At 32.1% G+C, this 25,200-nt stretch overlaps 1 protein-coding gene across 1 annotated transcript in view; it reads right to left on the reverse strand.

Annotated features, from left to right (window-relative positions):
* Positions 1 to 25,200, reverse strand: part of LOC106619599 (protein tweety) — a 141,952-nt gene that overhangs the window by 105,214 nt on the left and 11,538 nt on the right. The window lies entirely within an intron of this gene.

Here is a 25,200-nt window from a genome sequence, read left to right on the forward strand (position 1 = left end):
TGGGTTTAACTGTTCTTTTACAGAATGCAGTTGTCTTTTTGACAATGAGGTTGTTATACATTTTTTTATATTTATTCTTTTAGTTAACAAAAATTTAAGTAAATATATCTAAAAAAAAAATCGTAAAATAAAAATTTACAATATGTTATGAAAATAAAATTATTCTTTAAACATAAATAAAATTTTTAATTAAACAATTTTTTCAAAAAAACTTTTTTTTCCTAAAAATAAAGTATTAGAATTTTTGTTTAAGTTGAATAAAATTTTAGAATTTTTTTTTAAACTAAATAAAGTTTTAGAATTTTTTATATTAAATAAAATTTTATGAAAATAAAATTTTTCTTTAAAAATAAATAAAATTTTTTCATTAAACAATTTTTTCAAAAAAACTTTTTTTTTCTAATAATAAAATATAAGAAAATAAATTCTAAAATATTATTTAAATTTCAATTTATTTAATTTTATTTTAGAATTTATGATAATAAAATTTTTCTTTAAAAATAAATAAAAATTTTTCAAAAAAGTTTTTTTTCTAACTTTCCCACACAGTTTAAGTAACAAAATTATGTGGGCCTTACGGTCTATAACACCAAAAAAATTTTCTAAAGAAAAGTGGAAGTAATTTAGACAGTTGTTAGAGACTTTAAGTTAAACTTTTGCATTTATTTCTGTGTTATATACAATTTCTTACATTATTTTCCTTGCTTTTCATATTTTTAATTTGTTTCAGGCTTAAGCTCTGTGTAATTTTTAGGTTGCGCTTACACATTTCAATACAATTTTTTGCTAAGCATTAAATAGTTGAAAGAAGCAATTTATTTCTGCTATTGTCTAAATTAACTTTGGCATTAAGGTCAGTTTACACATAGTCTCTGAATAACTAATAACTTGGTGAAAGCTTTAAATAATAAAATTTAAAAAAAGATTAAGACTGACATGTCACTTTTTTTTAAATAAAATTTTAGAAATTTTTTTAAATTTAATAAGTTTCAAGTTTTTTCTTAAAGTTAAATAAAAAATAATAATTTATTTACGAGACGAGACATTTAAAAATAAAATATCATGTATACGGATTTTTTTTAATTGTTATTTATATTAATTTTTAAAAATTTACTTAATTTTTAAAACACATTTTCTTTTTATTAGAATAAATATAAAAAAATATATTTTTTTAATAATATTTTACGAAAAAAATAGTTTTCTTAAAAGTTATTTTTTCTAAAAACAAAAATCGTATATAATGCTATTGCTTTTTTCTTTTAATATAAATTGTTTTAAATTTAAAAGTTTACAATTTCGTAAAAATCTACAAATTTTCTTTAAGTGTCATACTACTAACTGCCTCTCTTCACATTTCCATAACTTTTTCCTATTTTTGTCAATACTCCTTCATGCATGAGTGCATACATAAATAACTCAAACAATGACAACTGTCGACATTGAAATGTCACCAACACATGTGAGACCTTTGACATATGACTTGTTTTTCACAGCATCTAGTGTTTACATCTTCAAAAGACAAAAGACATTTGATAAAATAGACATGTGTGTGTTTGTATGTAAATATAAATTAAACAAGTGTTACAAAACATTTGTAAATAAAAACACAGCTTACTTTCTTTCTACAGAAATTACTAGCAAGTACTTGAACTCAAGCGCTGACAAGGTTAAGTAAGAGAAATGATAGCTACTAGAGACAAAACAAAATGCTTAAAAATTTATAAATTAAAAAAAAAAAAAGACAATCGACGGCGCAAAAGTCTGCATTCGTTTCCAGTAAATGTCTTTCTCTTCTTGGTTTATGAAGTTTTCAAATATGTCTATCAAAACCCAAGCATTTCTATGAAAAACACAACACGGCTAATAAACCGTTGCTTACGCTATAAAATACTGTTAAACGCTAAGGTCAATATATATATATATATAAGGCAGAGAGCGCGCGTTCACAACCGCTTACCGCAGAGCCACATACTATAGACCACAACGCGTTTAAACGCGCCACAAGCCAGCATCAATTACCGACAGCAACAAAACTGTTTTGTGGCGTGAACTTTCATACCGCGTAAGTGATACTGCGTTTCGTGGCTTTGGCTGTAATGCGAGCAGTGAGTTGACTTACTTATATTACTAGTATTGTCGTCTCTGTAGTCGCGTAATATGTCTTTGTGGCGCTTAAGACATTAGAATCATATTTCTAATTGACCTACATTCATATTTTAGTTGACGCCCGCGTTGCACTGAGTGAGCGAGTGAGCGGCGCTAACACCACCTACACTCAATACGTTTGTTAGCTAAGACAAGCTATGCGCTGTTGCCAATTTTAACATATGCACTGATTGCAGCAGCACTTTGAGCGCAAACCGTTGTGAATGCGCGCTGAAGACGCACTTATGTGCGCACTAGATATTGCATCAACACCGGCATCAGCGTCGACAATCACAGTTGCTGACAGCATAAAACTCAGCAGTCGAATTGTGTGGATTTCTCTACCGTGGCAACTTACTGGAAGACCACCAGTATAACAGTCAGTTGTCGCTGTTGTTAGCCGCTGCGCTAATTCTGTCACCTATTGCACTTTGCCCCCCACATAGCGCTGCAATGACAGTCGCCGTCTGTCCTTTAACTGGCTTTCAGTTGTGAAGCTGGCTCAAAAGCAGCTTTATTTACTCGTTACTATTTGTGTCGTTGACTGCGTCTCTGCATCTACTATTTCTACCTACCAATAACCTGTCTCACGTCAACTGTCGCCGTTGTCCCGTAACTTATATTTTTCTCCACTTTTATTTGTCTGCCCTTTTCCTCAAAAGATTGTCTACCGTTTGACTTGTGCCCTGCTGTTTCGCTTGCTGTTCGTGGCGGCACACATGCGATGCTTCAAAGGCCAGCATACGGTACACACGTATGTACTTGTATATGTTGCTTTGCTAGCGCATTGTAAAGTGGCTGTATGGAGTTGTGCAAAACAAGCTGGAAAGCGCAGTGGAAGATTGAAAAGAATTTCTTTTTGATTTTATTTACTTTTTTTTTTGAAGTAGAATTACGTTTTTCTACGTAAATGGTTACCACCAGCAGTTGCCAGCGAGTTGATTCACTTTGTTTGCACAACTTGATGAGCTTGCCGTGCAGTTTGTTATTGCTATTCGTCAGTGCAGTTACGAGCTCAAAGTTGTCAAAGATTTGAATACTTGCTTTCGCTGTTTTTTGAAAGGAATATTAAGGAAAAAATTGTTTGTTGAAAGTCGCACAACTTTGTAGTTCTGTTACGATGAAAGGATGACTAAGAAGTGTGAGAGATAAATAAAGTTGTAAAATTGGTTTACGATTTTTTCAGGGGTTTTTGCAGAAAACGTAAGAAAATCGGAAATTTGGCCACCCTGAACATCTAAATGCAAATCTATTTGACTACGCAACTCGAGCAAGAGAAGGCCTCATATAATAAACCTCTTATCTAATTGACAAGTGCATAATATTTCAATAAACCTTATGAAAAGAAAATACGTTCTACTTTAACTGCCATTCAGGAATTCTCAATGTGTTTATGAAATAATTATTAACTACAAAAGAAGCTTTTTAGATGGAGGTAACGGGTATGCGCACCAAATATCTTGGACTAATACAGACTGAGCAGTTTTGTGTATATTTATTATTTCGTAGTCTGCCGATGGCCACAAATTAACGAAAATAATAGATTTTAATATAAGGGCTGCAATATCTGAGAGACTTGTGTTCTTACTATAAAAGCTACCGTTTAGACCTATTTGTAACTTAACTAGAATTATTTGCTCTAAAAATGTTTTCGAAGTTGGCGCAGACTGAAACTACTTCTGATTTTACCTAATTTAGACAAAACTATAGCAGATTTTTTTACACTTTTGCTTAGATAGTAGTATTTAGAGCCGAATGGGTATGGAAAATAATAAATACAGCAATATTATTTTAAAATTTCATAACTCTGAAAGGGTAAATGGGTTTCTCTTGCATCCACTGATGTAGCAACTTTGCAAACTTCGACTGAATACAGGTCCTTCTAATATATATACATATTTTTAAATCAAAACTGCTTTGTCTTGTCGAATATTCAGCGCTTTACATATTCGCAGTACTTATTTTCTTGTTCCGCTGAAATGTGGCAACATTGCATGCTGTGTATACATTATGGCATGTATTTATTGGTCGCCACTTCTTTTTTTTAAATTAGCATTAGTTCAATTGAAAACTATCTTACAGGCGCTATGACTTTGTTTTTAACGTTAACGAAATTCAAATATAATATGTTGCAGTCGCACCCGCAGACTGTATTTAATTAACGGCATTTATAAACGATAAAAAACTGCATTAATTTTCATAAACTTTTCAGCGGCAAGCTTTGACTGCGTGGAGCTCAAACACAAATAGGCTTCTTTATAAATGGTAATACAAATTCGGGCTAATTATATGCATTTTCAAAGATAAGAAATGTAAACAAAAATGTAATAAATAAGTGTGTGACTTAACGTGAAGTTTAGAAACTCGGGTTTGACATGTTAAGCTACGATTTTACGAGCTTTTATGTTGTATACAAACGTAGAATATGCTTAAGGTTGCATAAATTGCTTTAAATAGCGTCAAAGCACAAAAATGGTGCGTCCTTAGCGAGAGAGTTCGGAGCTGCGAGTTCTCGAGTTGTTTGGCCAACTGAATTGCTTCCAGACATAAATTTTTTTAGTCTATTTTAGCACAATCGTATGAAAATAAGCAAAAACCCGGCCTGTCAAATGCCCTTCGTCATAACCGCAATTTTAAAAACAAAATAGTTTTCTTTGAATTTGCGTCTGTTATTTATTGCACTACGTAGCCGTAAATAAACATCAAAATATATTCCCCGGTACGCATAAAAATCGAAATACAATTAGAACACTTATAGGCCACAAAAACGCTGTAATAATTTCTAAGAAAAGTCCACGAAATTTCTACACGAAATCACCAGTCACAACCCACACGAATTCCTGCGTTAATACGGAAATCTATGGCAAGTCTTAATTAATATATTCTCACAGTTCGTATATACAGATATGCACATAAAAAAGTTTTAAAATAAAAGCGGAAAAATAAAAGCAACGCAACGTAGTGGTGAAAAGACGTTGCGCCGCGCACAAGCTCCCATACTCAGAGCTGTAAATTTACGCGCAACAAAGTTCAAGTTCAGCAGCAATTAGTGTTCGTACGCTGACATTATCACGCTGTGTGCGTGCCGTCGCGTGTGACTTTTGCGGCGTAGACACAGTGCTTTCTTTATTTAAATTATTTATTTTTTTTGTGGACTTTTCGAATTTCTTTGCGTCACCGCTTGTGTACACTAGTGTGGTTTAGTGTTTTTCTATAATATTAGCTTTTTTAATATTAGTTTTTTCATACTCTATTAGTTGCCAACACTAAATATAGCGCAACGACAATGACAAAGAAAACTAAATAAATATGTTTTTTTAGTGTTTTTTAAAACAAATCTCTTCTGTGTTTTTGTGGCTTTTCGCTGTCAAGTGGTTGCACAGCCACCACTATATACTCTACACCATGCTTTAATTTTCCAACATATTGTTTTTCAATATTTGTTTTTGTGTGTTCGTTGTTTCGCTTTGTGGGCGTCATTCGCGGTTGGCCGCCATTGATTTCGTGTTTTGTTTACCAGTGTCATCCAGCTGTTTATAGCATTACTGGTGTGTTTCGGCTGGTTGTCTTTCTGTTTGTCTGTCTGTTGTTCTTGTTCACTTATCTGCTTTTTGCTGCCCGCTCAGCGCTCATTGTTTGTCTGTTGTCTACTTATAGCTTGTTATAATTTTACTTTAATTTTTTCATTTCATTTATGGTATATATATATTTTCGGAAAAATCGTAGAAAAAATATAACTTTTGTTCAAAGAACCCTTTTTGGTCGCCACCTACACTGCTGTGCGCCCACGCAGTCCGCCGGCTATCCACATACCATACATGCCTCATAGTTTTGTTGTCATCTAGTCGTTTTTCACTGCACCGCTTATCACACCCCTCTCGCTGTTGTCTGCGCTCTCGAGGCGTTGGCTTAATTAATTTTATGTGTTCGCCACGATAAAAAGAAACCGTTATATGTGTACTATCCGCCTCTGCTGGAAAAGCGCGTCAAATCACTCGCGCCAACAATGTAATTTCTACACTTTTCCGCTCAGCGATTTGTTGTTATACCGTTGGCATGCTTTCCTATACATTTTTACGTTACTTTTTTTGTGGTTTTTTCGGGTTTTCATCATCATGGCATTAGCGCGCGAACTTTTCATACAATTTTATTTTTAATTCAAATAAGCGTTTTTATTTTTATTTTGGCAGCCGCGTTTCATAGTTGCGGTCGCTTTGACGCTTCTCACTTGCTGCTCGCAATTTATCGCTCTGTTCTGTGGTAATTAATTGATTTGTGCAAGTGTGATTTTTGTCTGCTTTGTGCTATTGTTAATGTGTTTGTACTGTTTTTTGTTTCTTCTTTTTTTTTTTTTGTTTTTTTCATGTAAAACTACTTTGATTTGCACGCCCATTACATGCTTTCGATATCAGATTTCGTGCAACATTGTGAATGCCAATTGAGTTGGGGCGTTTGCCGGCCGGTTTCTAGGTTAGGCAGTAGATTGGCTTCGCTTACAAGCGTGGAATATAACTGGTACATATTGAGAGGAAGTTTAACAAGTAATTTATGTACATATTTATCATAGTGAAGCTTGCTAGTCGCAAACCCACTATTTCGACTTGTTTTCTTCAGCGCTTATTATTCGTTTGAAGCGAACTTAGAAACAACTTGTAAATGTTGTTGTCGTCAGCTGGCTTGAAGTGTATAAATATTTTGTACAAAATTAGGTTGCTTTAATTAAAATCGGGATTCAAAATTTGAATTTCAAATTAAATACGTGTATCGAATTTCGATAAATTATATGGGATTTACACTGCGCTTAGACTACACTAAAACTTTATATGGCGTTTGCAGTATCAATACATCAAACACTAAGACTTAGTAAAATAAAAGGTATACATACTTGTACATATATATTTAGTAAAAATATTATCCTGGGATTTATGCTTTTCTAAGTATAGTTATTCTTGCCTTTTTTGATTTTAAATAATTAACATCGGCTCTTTTGAAATGTTTTCTATTCAAAGCCTAGCTTTCCAAAGGTTTTAGTTAAAAAAATAATTGTTTGCTGAAATTTTAATTCCAGTATTTTAAAAAAAAAAAGTAGTGTGCTTTTTAAACACATAATAAAAACAATATTGACCAAAAATCTTAACGAACCGACAAAATTGATACAACATCAAAACCTAAATCACAACAGAAAATATTTTTATATACTGAATTGGGTATCTTAATGTTGCCACGAAGTCTATAACACACGGAGACCTTTTAAAATGATATACTATATAAACAATCAGCGTGACGTAAGTCGATTTAGCCCGTCCCTCATGCTCGTCTTTATATTATATATGCCAACTTTTGAGTTATCGATCTGAACTTTAGTACACGTTCTTTTCTCCCTAAGAAACTGCTCATTTGTCGAAACCGCCGATCTAAGTCAAGTCTTTGTATGTAAAACTTTTTCACTTGACAAGATACCTTCATGAAATTCGGCATGAATTATTTTGCAAGGCAATGCTACAATCTCTAAAGAAATTATGCAGATCGAACCACTATAGCATATGGCTGCCATACAAACTAACCGGTCAATATCAATATTATACGCTTTTATGCTGTAAAAATGTACCTCTGAAGGAAGAAGGCAACCGAAGTTCCTTTCGCTTTATAAACAAAAAAAAAACATAATTTTCGGTTGAGTAAATTTAAATTGACATGTCAGAGCTGTCAAAATGCATTTTAATTATAATTAAAAATGCAAAAGGTCTATTAATTAAGCACACTAAAATGACGGGAAAAAGTGTAAAATCTAAATGTGCAAACAAATAAACATAAATTAATGAAATGACAATTGTTTCATTTGACGGCGAAATATGACAATTCCACATTGAATAACGCGCTTACAGCTAAACCGTTAAACGCAATTAAACTCTAACTGCTACAATTATTTGAACTCAAATGCACTCAACTAACAAGTTTTTACAACACTTATTGTTGTTGTAACTGAAAATAAATGCGTTGCATTTGCTAATTGAGCTATTATGGGAAGGTATAAATAATGCGTATGACATATACAAACAGAGGCGCTTTCGCGCAACTTTATGTCTGCCCACAAGCTGTCAAACATGTCACTTTAAGTGCCAATTTCCATACATTCCGCATTTATTATATAATTCATGCGTGCGTTGTTGCCAATTTTCGCACAACGCGCACGCACAAACTGATGTTGCGCTCTCGTTGCTTTTTTTCACTGTCATCTATGTCCCTAGCATAACCTTGCATACAAATGAACGCGCTGTAATTGCATGCGTTAAATTTGCTGCATGTTTAAAATTTAACACTTCACCGCTGAGTGCATTTAAGCCGCTTACAGCAGCAACTACAACACTAACGGTAATGCCTTAAATATTATTTAAAACTGTTTCGGCTCGCTTTCACTGCCTCTAATGAAATGTCAAAAGGGCGTCGGTGTAAATTTTTCGTTGAGCCATACATTTCTATGGGTTCTTACTCTACCAATGCACATTTCTGTTATTTTTCTGTTCTTTCTCACTTTTTATTTTATTTTTTTATATATATATATATTTTTAAATGGCTTTCTTTGTGCCTTGGCGTCAAATTAGTTTTGACAGCTAAGCCGGTATTTGCTTACAATCGCAATTACGTGGCAAACTTCCGGCTAAAAGATATAGCAGTGTTGTTAGACACAGTGCGGACTGTGGGTGTCGGTTATGAGGAAGTTCCGTGTATTTTAGTGTCTAGCGAGGGTAGATAACGTGTATTCAATTTCATTGAAAATTTTACGTAAGTGCATACATACAGACACACTGCAATTAGAATATAGTAGAGTGTAGCGTACAACAAACTGTTGAAGAAATTAATGAGTCAGTCTAATTTATTTTTTTATTTTTTTTTTGATAGATTAGAATTTTAGTCGCATACATACATATATAAATAAGTATTTGAAGGTTCGTTGAAGAATTCTTAAATAATGACAGTTTTCTGCTGAAGTAGTTTCCAAAAATCGAAAAAACTTGCCACTTTCTAAAGAACTTCACTTAATATACCATTTATATACGTTTCATATAAACAACTTACTTATACGTGATTAGCTTCTTTTTTGATGCATCATTTAAGAGCTTAGTCGTAAAACATACCTGTAAAGAAGAAAAAGTATTTTCGTTTAATTTGTTGTATATATTTTTAAGTAACATAAAATCGGTTGTTTACGTATGTTTTTATTTCATTATAGAGTATAAGAGTATAAATATTAAAAACATAAAAACTAATAGTACTTACATTAAAGCTATTTACTGTAGTAAATATAAATTAAATTTTTTAGATTAAAAACAATACAATACAAATTTTAATCTAATTAACAACAGTAAACTACATTACATAACTCAAATATAAACACGCAATTAACTAAAAATAAACCGACAACACTCTGCTGTAATCGAACAGCTGTTATCGAGTAGCGCACATTTGACGTTTCGCTTTTGAAATAAAAATAAATAAACAAGAAACGATTTTTAGATCAAACTATCATTGCAACATAAATGGAAATTAGAGTTATAGTCGCAATGAAAAGAAATAATGAGCGAAATAAAAAGAAAAAAGATTTCAAAAACATCTGTGCTCTAGAGCTTTACAAGCAATGGATTAACTGATAAATTTATACTTTTGCTTTCTGACGCCTCAAGCCAATAACACAATTGTGTTTACAATACCAAAATACCAGCCGAAAAAACATATGGTGGACTGTAGTCCACTAGTTGCAGTTGTTCAGTCCTTCAATCAGCAATCAAGTGAAAGATAATTAAAAGAAAAATGCATGAAATTGTAAAGTGAAAAAAAATTGATATCTCATGCAAGCATTTAACGAAAAAATTTGGAGGCTAGAAGAAATTATCAAGAGAACTGCATATGAAATTATGAATATTTTTATTGATATACATATATATATACATATGTGGAAGAAGCATCATAATTGATGTAAAAAGCTAAGACGCGCAGGCAAATGACGCAGTTGGGGTGCTTGAGAGCTGTCATTGTAGCAATGACAGGCTGATATCTGCTTTGTTTTGAATTGCTGCCGATAAGTGTTATATATCTTTACAGAGATGTTAAAAATTTAGCAAAAGTTGTATAATTTCTGAAACTCTGCTGATGTTAATATAATACTCAGCTCTGATATTTTTGATAAAAAACAATGATATACTTTCTAATTAGTCTATACATGTATGTAAAGTGAGTATTTTTAATTAATTCATCAAAATGCAAGCCACAAAGCTTTCTCACAGCAGATGATTATATTAGTGCGGACACGCTAGCTGAAAGTAGTAACGTAGCAACTAAAATGTCAGCAGCACTTTCAAGTTATTTGTGTTTCTTTTTGACTTTCATTGTTAACTTTTTTCTACTTCTAATTTTCTTGACCTCTTTTCGGATTTCATTTTTCTCTTTTTGGGAAGTGAAAAGCAAGTTTTGTTATTAAAGATATTAAAAATGCAATAATTTACTGTTCATTTGGGTTTGAGCGGAAGTTGCCTGTTTTAAGTTTCGAAAACAGCTTCTTTACTTATTTTTTCCTCTGTTAAATCTAGATCTAGCAAGTTTTTAGCATTTTTTAAATATGATTTTGAAAGAATTTTATGCAGTCTTTCAATAACTGTTTAAGCGTTTTCAATACAACTTCAGATAACACATGCATATGAAGGTAAATCGATCATAAATTTTTCTAGATCGATCCTTGTAGATCTTTTTTACAGAGCATAACTTAGGCGCTGATAATTCCATGATTTTATCTGCCTTTTATAATATTTTTTCATAAATTAGAAAACTGATAAATTTACTGTCATTTTTTTATATTAAAATTTTATATTTAAGTTTTATATTATAATTTGTTTATATTAAATATAACAAAATATTTATATTTTATATCAAAAATGTATTAGTTAATTTTTTTTGCGTTAAAAATTTTATTTTTTTTTAATATGAAAATAGTAAAAGCAATATTTTTATAAACTAAAAGCAATAAAAAACAAATCACGGTAACACACAAACAAAAAAATTAATGAAAATAAAAGCGTCTTTGAAAATAAGTTACGCAAGTATTGATTTTAATGGTGAAATAATATTCATAATTATAAAAATGTAAACAAATATTTTAGTTTCTTCCTCTTTTAAAATCTTAAAACATAATTGTCCAAAATAAATAATATTGCTAGTTAAATATTTAATTTTTTTTTTAAATATTTTAAAACTAAATTTCATAATTACAAAAGTAAATTATACAAGAATTAAGAAAAAAAATATTTTTTTTTTAAATATTATTAATAAATTTCATAAAATTCTAAAAAATATCTATAATTATAAAAATAAATAATGCAAAAAAATTTAAAAATTTTATTCTATAAATTTCAACTTTTTTCTCTTAATATTTTCAAAGTGGAATGTCTTCAATAAATTTCATAAAATTTTAAGGTAAAAAAATATGCTTAATTACAAAAAATAATCAATAGAAAAATTTAAAAAATGTATTTTTTTACTATAAATATTTTTAAAAAATTATTATTATATTATATAACTTCTTCAAAAATTTTTATAAAACTTAAAAGTTAATAAAATATTTATAACTCAAAAATATTTAATATAATAAACTTAAAAATTTTAATTTTTTTTATTATTTTCTAAAATAATTGTCATCAAAAAAGTTCATAAAATTTTAAATCTAAAAAGGTATTCATAATTACATAAATAAATTAGGTAAAAGATTTAAAAATTTTAATTTTTTTCTTTTAAAATTTTTAAAAATAAATTTCTTCATTAAATTTAAAGGTAAAAATTATTTCTAATTACAAAAAAAAAAAATTATGTAAATTTTCAAAAAATTTCAATTAAAATCATAAAATTTGAACCAGACATATTCTTCATTACAAAAAGAAAATAGTATAAATATTAATTTTTTTTCTCTATTAACATTTTTAAAGAAGAATTTTTGCGAAAAATTTCATAAAGTTTAAGGGGTATTCAAAATTTTTTTCATTAATATTAAACGTAAAAAGACTGTCTTAATAGCAAAAAATAAACAATATAAGTAATTTTTTCGCTCAAACCTAAAAAATATGCTTCATTACAAAAAACCAACAATACAAACATTTTTTAAATTTAATTTTCTTCTATTAATATTTTTAAAAATAGTTTTCTTCATTACACATCTTAACATTTTTACTACATTAATTGTACGCGTTAACTTCCATTTGTCTTCATTAAAATCCAAGTGCCACAAAAATATGCATTAGTGCATCATTTACATCGCGCTTATCACCCCATTCTTATCGACTTTCTGCTGGAGCAACTACAAGCCGGCAAATGGACCCAGTAATTGCCATAACGGCGCATAAAGCAGTCAATTCATTTATTTTTATCTGTATTTCACGGTTCAACACATGGAAAATTGTGAAGTCGCCAGGCCTATCTATTTGTTATTGGCTTATCTTATCGCCAACACACACATACATAATGGCGATTGCAATGTCAGTATGCCAGTACATATTGTTTTTGTTGTTTTTGCTGCTTTTGTCGTCGCGCATTATTTGCAGTACCGCAACTAATTGAATGAATTGAAAAGTGAAGCAGCGCAAACGAAGTGAAAGAACAGCAAAGAATTCAGAAACAAACAAAAAATGTGACGCCGCGCAGCAGACGTGCAGATTTATGAAATTCTTTAATAGTTTTTAATTTTTTGTCGGCGCGCAGGCGCAGCGACAGCGCAAAGCAAGCCAGAGGTGTAACTAGGCAATGCTAGCCGCATGCGGCGTGGAGTGTCTGCTGTAATGACAACACTGCGTGTGTAAGACAATACATCCGTCTGACTAGCTGGCTTGTCGACGGGTTGGCTGTCTGTCTGCCCGTTCCAGCGCGCCGCAGCCCTTAGCTCAACAAGCGCAACAACGCTTTGTTCTCGTTTGCTGTACAGTATTGCCTTCGCATTGACTGCACTGCAGTTGCTTTTGTTCTGCAAAAAAAAACAAAAACAAAGACCAACAACAAACGCCGAGTGGCTCTTCGGCGCACAGCCTTCGACGTACTCGAGTGCAATATGCCTGCTTGAAGTTGAATTCTTTTTGGTTTTATTCTCATTTCTTCGTGTTATTACATTTAATTTCTTCCGCTTTTGTTCTACTCCACATTTTTATGTTTGTATGCAGCGCGTATGAAGCGCCCTTCCTTTGACCGCATACTCATAAGCTCTTCAGACTTACATATAAACGTACTTATTGTTGTTGTTGCGACAATTGATTGTGACCATACCGCCGTTATTTACCCACACATATACAACTCAAATACAATTTCATTTCTCTGCCACACAGCGTTCCACACGTTGTGTCGCGCCGCGGCAATATGCGCCCATCAGTTTCCCAAAAGCGCTCTGCTGCTTTATTAAATATTTGCATTGTTGATAATGTTGTGAGAGGAAACGGCAAATAAACTGAAAATTATCGATTTTTTTCGGTGCGTATTCATCCTTGCCTTGTTTGCTCGGTTGGCTTGGTTTGGCACTGTTTGCCTTTTGTTCTTTGATATTTACATGCAATTTCGCTGGTCTCCATCATATTTACGGACATCATATTTATCCATATGTGCTCCCAACAAATATTTGCTTTTTTTGCGTCGCTCAGCATAAATATTTTTTCGAGACAAATTTTTTTTGCTGTGGTCGATTTAACTGTCGGCTGTCTTTTCCTCTCACGGTGTGAATTCAATAAAGAATGACGTGCAGCACACAGGAAGTTATAAATGCCATAATTGTATGTACTTTTCCTATAAATTCTGCTCAGTAGAGTTAAAAGACACTGTAGTCTAACTTGTGTGTGTCATGTTTTACGCAGGAATTTACACGCCGGAACCCTGCAGAATTTACTTGACTTAGCTGACGATTGACCTCTAAGATATAAAGACCAGATAGTTTAGCTACATCTGTATCAAGTCTGACGGAAGGAAACAAGAGCTAAGCAGATTTTCTATTATCTTTACAATTTAGACATCATGTCTTAGGGAGTTCAAGCGCTCGAGCCGACGAAACCTTTATGTGGGGATCGGCTAAAAAACTATTAAGAGAGTAGATAAGTCTAGCAGATGTCAGTACCGAGCAAGCAAAAGAACCCAATAGCTTTAAAAACTCCGCCAAACATTAAAATACGTGACTTCTTTGGTCAGTCGGAAGACCAATGATCGCGAAAGATATTCCATTTCCAACGGGACCGCGAAACGGGCTTAAAGTCTGACGGAAGGAAAGAAGAGCTAAGTAGAACTTTCATTCTCTTTACAATTTAGACATTATGTCTGAGGGAGTTCAAGCGCTCGAGCCGACGAAACCTGTATGCTGAATTCGGCTAAAACACTATTAAGAGAGTACATAAATCTAGCCAGATGTCAGTTCCGCAGCGAGCAAATTTAACAGAATAGCTTTGAAAACTCCTTTAAACTTTAAAACTCATGATTTCGTTAATCAGTCGGCAGACCAATGAATGGGAAACTTATCCCCATGGTTATAACTTATAAATTTACAGGGGTCAGTAGATAAACGGAGCTGTAAGCAACGGCTTAAAGGCAATATCGCAACGGTTAAGATGTATAATTTCTTGGGTTTCGCTAAAATTTAATATTACTTTCCCGAAATTCTCAATAAGTGGTGTTAATAATAACGTATAAGCTCGCATATTCGCTGGAAGCAAGGAAGTACTGATTTATCTTCTTTCTTGGGAGCTGTTCAAAATAGCTTTGGTCACGAATTACATTTCACGAAGCTTATGAGCTCAAGATCTTCCTCGATATTTTCTAAACAAGTTTCGAACTCGAGATAATCGCGTTTTAATATCATGAACTGAAGTTGACTGCCTGTCAACTCAAACGAAAGTTGATTTTGGAAGCAAATAGCGGCGAAAAGGATAAGCTTTTAAGTATTGCTACGCACCGTCAACTCTTCAGTCACAAATTCGATGTAAATTTCTGTGATTAGGTAAAAAAGAGATACATTTTCGGTACGTGATACTCGAAGTGCTTGCATCTCAAAGGAATATTATATTTTCTTTTCTTTTTAAATTCGCAAACAATTGCACAAAAACGCATAAACTGATAGTGTAAAGATATACATACAGCAAAAAAGTATACCAGAGTTGTATCGTTTACAAGCAGCAGCAGGAATTGCCTGTCTTCAAATTGCAATGCTACAAAATGTTAGCGCTGTCTCAGCTTATTTACCGATATAAAATATTTTGCTGAAAAATGGTTTTTTATCACTACAAAAATGCAAAGCAGAGAGCAAAGATATGAATCAAGAAAAGAATAACAAAAAATCATTTCTTTTAACATATAAAAGCGGCTAAGTTTACAAAATAAAGTTTTCATTAAATTTATATGCGACTTAACAATTTCATAAATTCTAAAAACATATACGCTATATATGAAATAAACTAACTGATCATTAACCAGAGATTTAGAGTTTCCCAACTCGTCTCTCACTGGAAATGAGAGCGCAATTGCTAAACGTCAAAGCCTACTGAACTCAAGCAACTGTCAAAGTTCAGGAGGTCTGACGTTTAGCAATTGGCAAAAGAGGGACCGCCAGATTGCAAACCTACAGAAAAATATGTGAACAGAGAGATTTGTTGCAGCTGTTGGAGATCACTAACAGAAATTGGAAAAAAAACTAAAATGAAAGAAAACGCGTAATTGAAATGTATGTGATGAAATCTTTTGCGATGCCATGCTTAGTAGTATGAATTTTCAATTGAAAATTATAAAAATCATTTATTAATTGAGAGCTCTCAATGCTAATACATTTATTCTTTTGATTAAGTATTGAAAGTTCTAAGATCAATTATTTTAATATATTGCAAAATCACAAAAAGGGTTTAAATAGTAACTGCATATATTAAACAGATACAGTTATAACAATATTTAATCTTAAAAAAAGTCGGCTATATTCATTTAAATTCCCAAAAATTATTATATTATTTTGTTCGATCTGGCTACGATGAAAAATGTTACAAAAAACGCTAATTTTGAGGTGCTCTCACACTGAAAAGAGTTGGGCAACCCATTATCCCTATCATAAACGTTTAACTAGTTTCTACAGTAGTTTGTAAAGCCTCTTCACATTTACTCAACTTATCAGCTGTTAAGTCGCACCTAACCTTCGCCGTCAGCTGTTTTATAGAGCGGCGCGTGCTTACACGCCTAATTTCACTGTTATATTGTCAGCGATTTTGACAATAGATACCGTTATAATTACAAGTGAGTGCATGCGTTAGCTGTCATGCATACTGCAAGCATTGTTTTAGATATTTAAGTCATGTGCCTAATCACTTAATCTCGCTGCTAAGAATCAGCAACATTTAACTAATTTGTATGCAAACATTTCTCTTTTGTATAAACAGTTGAGATTTGTGGTGATTATTTGGATTATTTAACATATAATTTACTTTGTATTTATTTTCGTGTCACTTGGCCGCTATTGTGCTATTCAAGCAAAATAAGTGAAAGCAAGTCCCAATTTTTATGCACAGATGCAAAGGTTGCTTTTTTAAGACATGTGGTTTTCAAGCAGAAATAAAAGCAAGTGACCGTCGTGGCTGGCTTGAATAAATTCTAGCCGAGAGGACCAAGTTTCAACCACTTTTTGCAGCAATTGGGGCTCCCATTTCTTCATTAGCGTAGTTTGGTATAAAAAAATCAAGTTAATCGGCTAACTACTTCTCTCCTTGAGTTCAATTGAAAATTGATTTCCCGGTTTCTATATAAGATAATTTAATCATGCTAAGCCCTTAGTTCTTCATATAGCGAAATTAATATAATATAAGTATAACTTATTTTTTTAACCATGATCTAATATTATTCATTCATATATTATGGAATAACCGCTATTCAGTACTTCCGGTTAGCGGAATCGCGGTTATGGAGTCTTTGCAATTGTTGAAGAAATCTTTTTTGGGTAGTCCCTTTTATCACAAGTATTTGAGTGGTACAAAGCATTCAGTGAAGGTCGTGAAGTCAACAAAAAACTTGCCTTTTGCTAGTCATCCATGCACCACGTCTGTTAATGATGTTAACAACGAAAAAGTTAAAGAAACAGTGCTTGAAAATCGTTATGTTGGCATCACAGAGATTTAGGAGGATCACAACAACTCCTAATGAACGATTAAACATATTATGTTTAATGTTTTGGGTATCAAAAGACTTGAATCTTTTGCAAAAAAAGATGTCCAACAGAAATCAAAAAAATGCTTGACAAGGCAGCTGAGGACCCGACTTTGAACAAATATATCATTACTGTAGACGGAACGTGGGTTTATAAATATGATATCGAAACTATCAAACAATCTAGCGTATGGCGCGCAAAAATGAGCCGAAACTGAAAATAACGTAAAATTCGTTGAAGGCACGGAAGGACATCCTAACCAAGATTTGTTTTAAAATCACAGTCCGTGTCAATTTCGGATCGGATGTTATTGAGATTTCACTGCATAACTTTAATTTTAATTGGATATCGGGTATAATGAGAGAATATAGGCTAATTAACCTGGGCTTTTCCAAATTTCATTATATAATACATATTGTACATACATACCATATATAGTCATATATAATATAAATTTTATTTTTCTCTTCAATTCACTTAAATTAACTTTTCTTTTCTTGATTGATCTCTCAATTAGTGTTCCATTTGCTGTACACACTAAACAATTTACTCAACTTCGCCTACGTCATTCAGCCCGAGCTGTTCCATAAATAAGCATATACGAGTACATCATATATACCTACATATCTGTATGTATATGAGCTCTCATTCATTGCTGACGTCGCGCTCCAATTTTTTTTTCGTACTTCTCCCTATCGTGTTTCCAATGCTGCTAATATTGCATTCGGCAAAAGAAAAATCTTCCAACAGCCAATTCCGTCAAACTAACCGATTGTCGAGTCGAGTACAACAAATATTGCGGCTAGTTAATTTTGTTTGTTGTAGTCGAAAACTAGGGCAATGGCAAGGATGTTGCTGACGTTTGAACACAAAACGCACACACACACATACAAACATACATATACTTGTACAAATAGGTAGCGCATGCTGCTTGGCCAATATTGGTTGCTTGTTGCTGTTGTTGTTGTTGTTGTCGTTGCATACGTTCGGCAATTGTACATTTTGCGGTTATTGTACTCCAACCAACTTCATGCCGCCGCCACTTCTATTAGGTCAATCTTGCAGCTCGGTTTGTTATTGTACCATTTAGTGTAACTGTTGCTGTTGTTCTTGTAGTATTGCAATTTACGAACGTGCCTGCGTTCGGCTATTACCGTTAAGCGTGCATACTCATGCAGATATATGCATTATAGCTAGTATGCCGACATCCAATCAAGCTAACGCTCAATCATAACCCTTACCACGCATACACACACCGCCACATTCCTCTTTCGCCCACTTGCCGAAGCGAGCACTATCATTGTAAAATCGCGTTACCCACTGCACATATGTACTCATACCGTTAACTGTTACCAATTACCTGTTCAATTTATTTGGTCAGCCAGCTGACCGAACGACCGACTTAACGGTGCATTTACTCGACGACACCCTTTCGGTTATTGCGTCATTAATGCCATCCAGCGTCAAGGCTGGGCGGCAAGGCGTGTGCAGCGTGGCAAGCAGTATTTTATTAAGTTGTTCCTGTACGAGTGAGTCTGTGGATGCACTAGCTGTTTTCTGTGTGTGTGTGTGTGTTTTTGTGGATGTGTGCGTGCTCGTTTATTATTTTTATATTCGCTCACAAGTGCCTTTCACGCTTGAAGCGCCGCAAAAGTTGTGGGGCGTGGTTGTGTATGCACTTTATGTTACGGTTCAGCGAGCAGTTGTGGAAATTAAGGACAACTTCTTTGAGTTCGGAGTTCATGTGGAAGAAGTTAAATAATAAACACGTATACGATAGATGAATGGACGGCGCAAGGTGTGGCGAACTTACAGGCGGAACACGAGTACGGGGTTGTGTGGTACATTTGTATATCATTACAGATTTTCTTGCGGTGGTGACTAGGTGAGGTCGGTAACGTAATAATATTGCTATAAAAAGGGATTTTCAATATTTTGCTGAGCAAGATACGAGACCAGCGTTAGCTAACACATAGAAATTGAAACGTTTGCCCCCGCAAATAGGATTGAATCTTAATATCGATAAGTTCTCACCTCGCTGGAAGGTAATTTATAGGTTTCTGAAAAATTAGCTTTAACCGTTAGCGCCAAAAACCAGTATGATAACTTGGCTCTTTTTAGATTAATGGATTATAGAAACTTGAATACTGGATAATCGCAGAAATCGATACATATTAAAAGCCTCCATAACTTTAAGCTAGCTCTTAAAATCTCAATATATGATCTATACATAAAAGTATTATCTCTTAAGGGATTTTAAAGAAGGATATGTATGACAAGAAAAGCATTACTTTAACCTATAAAGGCGGCCTCAAAAGGATTGAACGGAAGAATACTCTTTCCAAAAGTTTATTTCTTCCATTGATTCGGAACCTTAGATGAGGAGTCTTGGTCATTAATAAAGATCATAGAAATCCAACGAACACTTTTTCGAAATTTTTCTGGTCCGAAATTTCTCTAATCTAGCAACTTGCCTGCAGTGCTAAATAAAAAAAAAAGTTAGCAGACGAATTGGCAAACTCAATAATACTATATAAATATGAAGTTCAGCTAATAACGTTGGGTATTCGATCTCGGCTGATATTTCACAGCTTGAAAGCTTAACAAGCCACCTAGAGCGTGTTCAATTCCGTATATACAATGTATATAATCGTACCTTGTTATTACATGTGTATAGTTTTAGGCGCTGAAACTCGAAGCGTACCGTAAAGCCGTATCTAACATAAGGTGTTTTGTGATTTTGTGTTAGGTATTAGTGCTTAATGCCCAATCAGTCAGCAATCCGCAAATTTCAGCTCAAAACTGCTTACGCATATATTGGATACGTAGTCTCTATCAGCACTCATGGAGGCAGCTAACTAAAGCGACTAATGAAATGGTCTTAGTCATTCAGTTTTGTATGAATAAAAAACTTGCGCTCAAAGCAAAATTGCTTTCCGAAGTCCTGTTGCTCAAGTCTTCGATTTATGCCAAAAAAACTTGCAAGGATAGCACGGCCATTTTACGAACTATAACAACCAGAGACTAAAGAACTGACTAAGGGCGCGTACAAATTGCTCAATCAATTCAATTGTGTGTATGCGAGCTGGATACGATTGCTTATCTGAAAGTATACAAGTCACAAGGTTATGTAAATTCCGATGTATGTTTGTGTCGCGACTTGCGCCAAATCTAGAACGCAACAATAGAAGTAACATTAGTTGCGCTAAATAGACGGAATACGCGTACGGCCCCCTGTGATGGTGCGAGGTCATACAGCATGAACATTACAAAATTTCAAGGACTTTGAATGACAAATTCACCAAACAATCGCCAAGCGTATTATTAATCATACCTACAAGGCCATAGACTATAGACTGTGTAGTGTAATAAATGCGAGAGTATGAGCAGAAGAGAGCATAAGAGGTTGAGAGAGCGCGGTAGCGTGAACATGAGCGGAATAGCAGGCAGTTAAAAAGAAGGTAGCACATAGTGTGAGTGAGAGGTAGCTGCCACCAATAAACATAGCCTTAGATGGGAGAATGAGACTTTCTGAGATATGAAATCTGTTGCAGTTAGTTGGGACGCATGTGCTGTACCAATGATAAATAAATAAATACATATGTATAGATAATCTGTAGCAGACATAAATTATTAATAAAACGTTTGACAGTAAAATTAATTTCAACGCTTATCTATCTATAGCGTGCCTTCCTGTTTCCTTACATTATTACATCATTAAGGTTTCGAAAGGAGGTTGGGTGGGCTATAATAAGGTAGGCGAAAAAGAAAAAAAAAAGCGTGAAATTAGCAAATGATTTAAATGAGCTGTAGAAAGGCGTTAATGCTTTCTATAATGTGCTTATCAATTTCTATACAATATTGCTGTTAAAATTTGAAAATGGTTTTAGAGTCGTAATTCGGTAAATAATCACTCGAAATATAACAAAAATAAGAAAAAACGTTGACCGAAGCTATAATACCCTTCACGGGTACATTTCTTAAAGCATAAAAGTGTATAAAAAAAGATGTTTATCTTGATTTTGATGGATTGGTCAATTATTCGTGCCAAATAACGTGAAGATATCTCGGCAAATAAAAAAGTTCTCCATACAAGGATATGATTTTGATCGTTCAGTTCGTATGGCAGCTATATGCTACAGAGGTCCCATATCGGCGTTACCAGCAAATGAGCAGCTTCTTAGAAAGAAAAGGACGTGTGCAAAATTTCAGATTGATATCTCAATGAGCGACTAGTTCGCGTATATACAGACAGACGGAGATGGCTAAAGCCAAATGCTATTTTATAGGGGTTCCGATGTTTCCTTCTGGGTGTTGCAAACCTCGTGGCAAACTTAATATACCCTTTTCAGCGTATACTTAACTAAAAATTCAGTAATAAAATCATAAACAACTTGAAGTTTTAAAAATATAATACAAAAGTTCTAGCGCTCTTCTCGCTATTAATTTTATAAACCAGTTGAGTAATAAATTCTAATTTTTTTTTTGGAATAGCGAAAGGAATACATATTATTGAAAGTTTTCGGGCGCTCCAGCCATTTATTATCACACCGGGTTGGTTATAACAGCTCTCAAGGCTTTTGAACGCTTTTTGGTTTATTATCGTCTTTTTAAAAACTAACTTCTCCCTGATTAGTAGAATGTAACTCAAAGTGTATCATCAGTACTATTACTTAGAAGATTGTGAGAAGAATTAACTAAATATCTCTTCAAGTCACTGTTTTGTAATGGCCATCACATATATTATTAACGGTTTTCATAGACCTTAAGCTAACTTTGTGACTTTATGTTGATACGCTATACATTTTTCTCCAACTACTGTCTGCCTTATGCTATGTAATCCCTTGGAAGTAGGGAAGTATAAAAACAGAGCAAATTCTATGTTCCTAAAAAAAATTCTGCAACTCGATACATTTTCGATATATTCTGAGTTTAAAGAAGCTTGTGACAGATTGAACAGAATTGGAAACGTGATTTTGCTAGCCGTTACTACGAGTTTTAATGCTTTCCGACATAGCTTAGATTTCATAACAATCATCCTATAATCATAAAATGTATTCATAAATAGGTGAAGAGGTAGTGCTGTGGTTTTTGAACCCATGCTTGCATCTACCTTTTTCCATCATATATAGAAAACTACATTCGATAGTAATCTAAGATGTAATGCGTACTCAATTAAAATTTTTTAATTATTTTTACATTTTTAACTTTAAAACTGCAGTGTCTACTTAATACAATTTTGTCATATAAATATATGTTTCGAATGGTATTTATGGTGAATACAAGTACTGTAGATATAATTACTTCAAAAATGCATTTTTATCTTTTGGCACTAAACAGTATAATACTTGTATTTTAGTAAAGATAACGTAATTATGCTTGGCATGATTCATAACTTAGGGTGTAACATAAGCAGAAATGCAAAATTTTGAGCAAATTTCGACTGAACTAAAACTTAAAATCATAAATAAATTATATTAGTAAAGAGTAAGTTATTATATAAATTTTTTTCAATAAAACTGTTGAGAATTGCAGTTTCATGCTAGTGATACGAATAAAATATTAAGTGTATTCGATATTTTTCGCGCTGATTTTGACATGACAGCAGCCTTACGCAATTTATTTGTGCTGAAAGTCTGCGTTAGAAGTACAAAATTATATATTGACTTGGAATTTGGAACTTGGGCAAATATTTAATTGAACTAGAAAACTATGGAACTCAGTGCTTCCAACCAACAGCTGCCACTCTATAAAGCATGCCATAAAATGCTTATGAGATTAGTTTACAGGCAAGTAAGTAATTACATATTGAGTCAAGCAGGAATATTTTTTCCCAAAAATATGCCTTTACGAGCTCTAAGATGTGCTCACTTCATGGGAAAATGAATATAGAACTTGAAACGAAGAAAAAACATAAAATGAAGCTAAAATTTAAATCAAGTAAGTGTTACAGAAAAATTAGTACTTTGCGGCAAAAAAAAAAGAAAAATTAACAGAAATGCTGATTATTCCTTAGACCAAGCAAATGTGTAGAAGACAATCAAAGCCAAATACAACAAAGCAAAAGCAAACGCTCGCCAAGATGGTGATGATGAAGATGACAAATACGCGTCTGCAAGACGTGCAAATAGAGCAATGAAAAACGTGGACGTGGTAGGAAAACACAAACGAACGTTGCAAAGGAGACACAAGAAAGAGAGAGATAAAACAGACTTTGAAAAACGGGCGCAACAAAAGTGTAAGCAAAGGATGTCAGGGAATCCACAGAGTGAAATTACTAGTTAGTGTGAGTCAAAATTTGCTTTGATAAAAGTGCAGGTATTGTAACAGCACAAGAAGTATAAAGGTGCAAAGAGTACGTAGCAACGAAAGGCAAGCGTAACGACACGCCAGCAAATGCTAGTGCGTGGCAAGGATGGTAAAACCCCTAAACGACGGGCCTCGCATAACATTTTACTGCAGCTTGAAGTAAAATGATATGCGAGGTGGATGGAGGTGAAATAAAAAAATGGTGGTGTTTTTTTTCGGGGGAGGTTAAGAAAAATGTTTTCTGCATGATCATTGTGTCCTCACAGCGTTGAGGTAAAGAGACGGCACAAAAGAAACAATTTGAAAAATAACAAAATTTTTAAATTAAATTTCAAAAATTAATTTAAAAAATTAATTAAATAATTTATAATTAAAAAACATTAATGATTAAAAATGAAATTAAATTACGCTTGCATTAAATTTAACAAAATTAAATTATGGAACATAAAATTTAAAAATTAAAAAAATATAAAATAATGGAATAAATAAAAATTATTTTAAAAAAATTGAGATGAGGAAATAAATAAAATTTAATTGGTTTTACTGAATTATTAATTATATCAAATGAAATATGAAATGAAATAAAAGTGGTAAAATAAAATGTAAATTTTTTTGGCAAAATATTTCAAAAAAATATAGTAATTATAAATTATATAAAAATAATTAAACTTAAATAATATAAAATAAAAATAAAATAATTATGAAAATATAATAAAAATTATTTGGAAAATATATAAACAAAAGTATAAATAAAATTTAATTACTTGAACTGATTTAATTAATTATATGTAATAAAATAAAAATAAATAAATGTGGTTATAAAAACTTTTAAGATATTTCATAACAAGTTATTTAACAAAAATTATAACAAAGATAAATTGAGTAAAATTAAATAAACTTAAATAATATAAAATAAAAATTAAATTAAAAAAAATCTCAAAAAAAAATTAAGTTAAATTTAATTTTTGAACTAAATTATTTAATTATGTAAAATAAAACACGAAATGAAATTAAAATATATGAAAATGGTAAAATTTAAATTTTTTCAAAAAAAATATTTAATGAGTATATATTAAATGTAACTAAACAAAATTAAATAATATAACATAAATATAAAAAATTATAATCACAAAAATTTAATTATTTTAACTTGATAAATATAAATTATAAAATAAAGTTTGAAATTACTAAATTAGTAAGATAAATTTTAATTTTTTCAAAAAATTTATAAAAGAGATAAATAAACCAAAAAAGGCAAAATAAAATTTATTTGCTTTATTAATTAAATATTTATTAAAAATCAAATAAATTTACAAAATAAAATAATTCTAATAAAAGTAATAATAAGCAAAAGATATTGAACAAAATATAAAATATAAAAAAAGAGTAAATAAAATTAATTAAAAATATTAAAATAATTATTATAAAAACGAAAATAACTAATTTTTTTCACAATTTTTGCAAAAAAAAAATTTAAATCAATTTACTTATATTTTTAAGAGTAAAAAACTACTTTTTGGAAAGATATAAACAAATGTTGATAAATAAAAATTTTATTATAT

The sequence above is a fragment of the Bactrocera oleae genome, chromosome 5 (assembly GCF_042242935.1).
Source record: "Bactrocera oleae isolate idBacOlea1 chromosome 5, idBacOlea1, whole genome shotgun sequence".
Classification (NCBI taxonomy): Eukaryota; Metazoa; Arthropoda; class Insecta; order Diptera; family Tephritidae; genus Bactrocera; species Bactrocera oleae.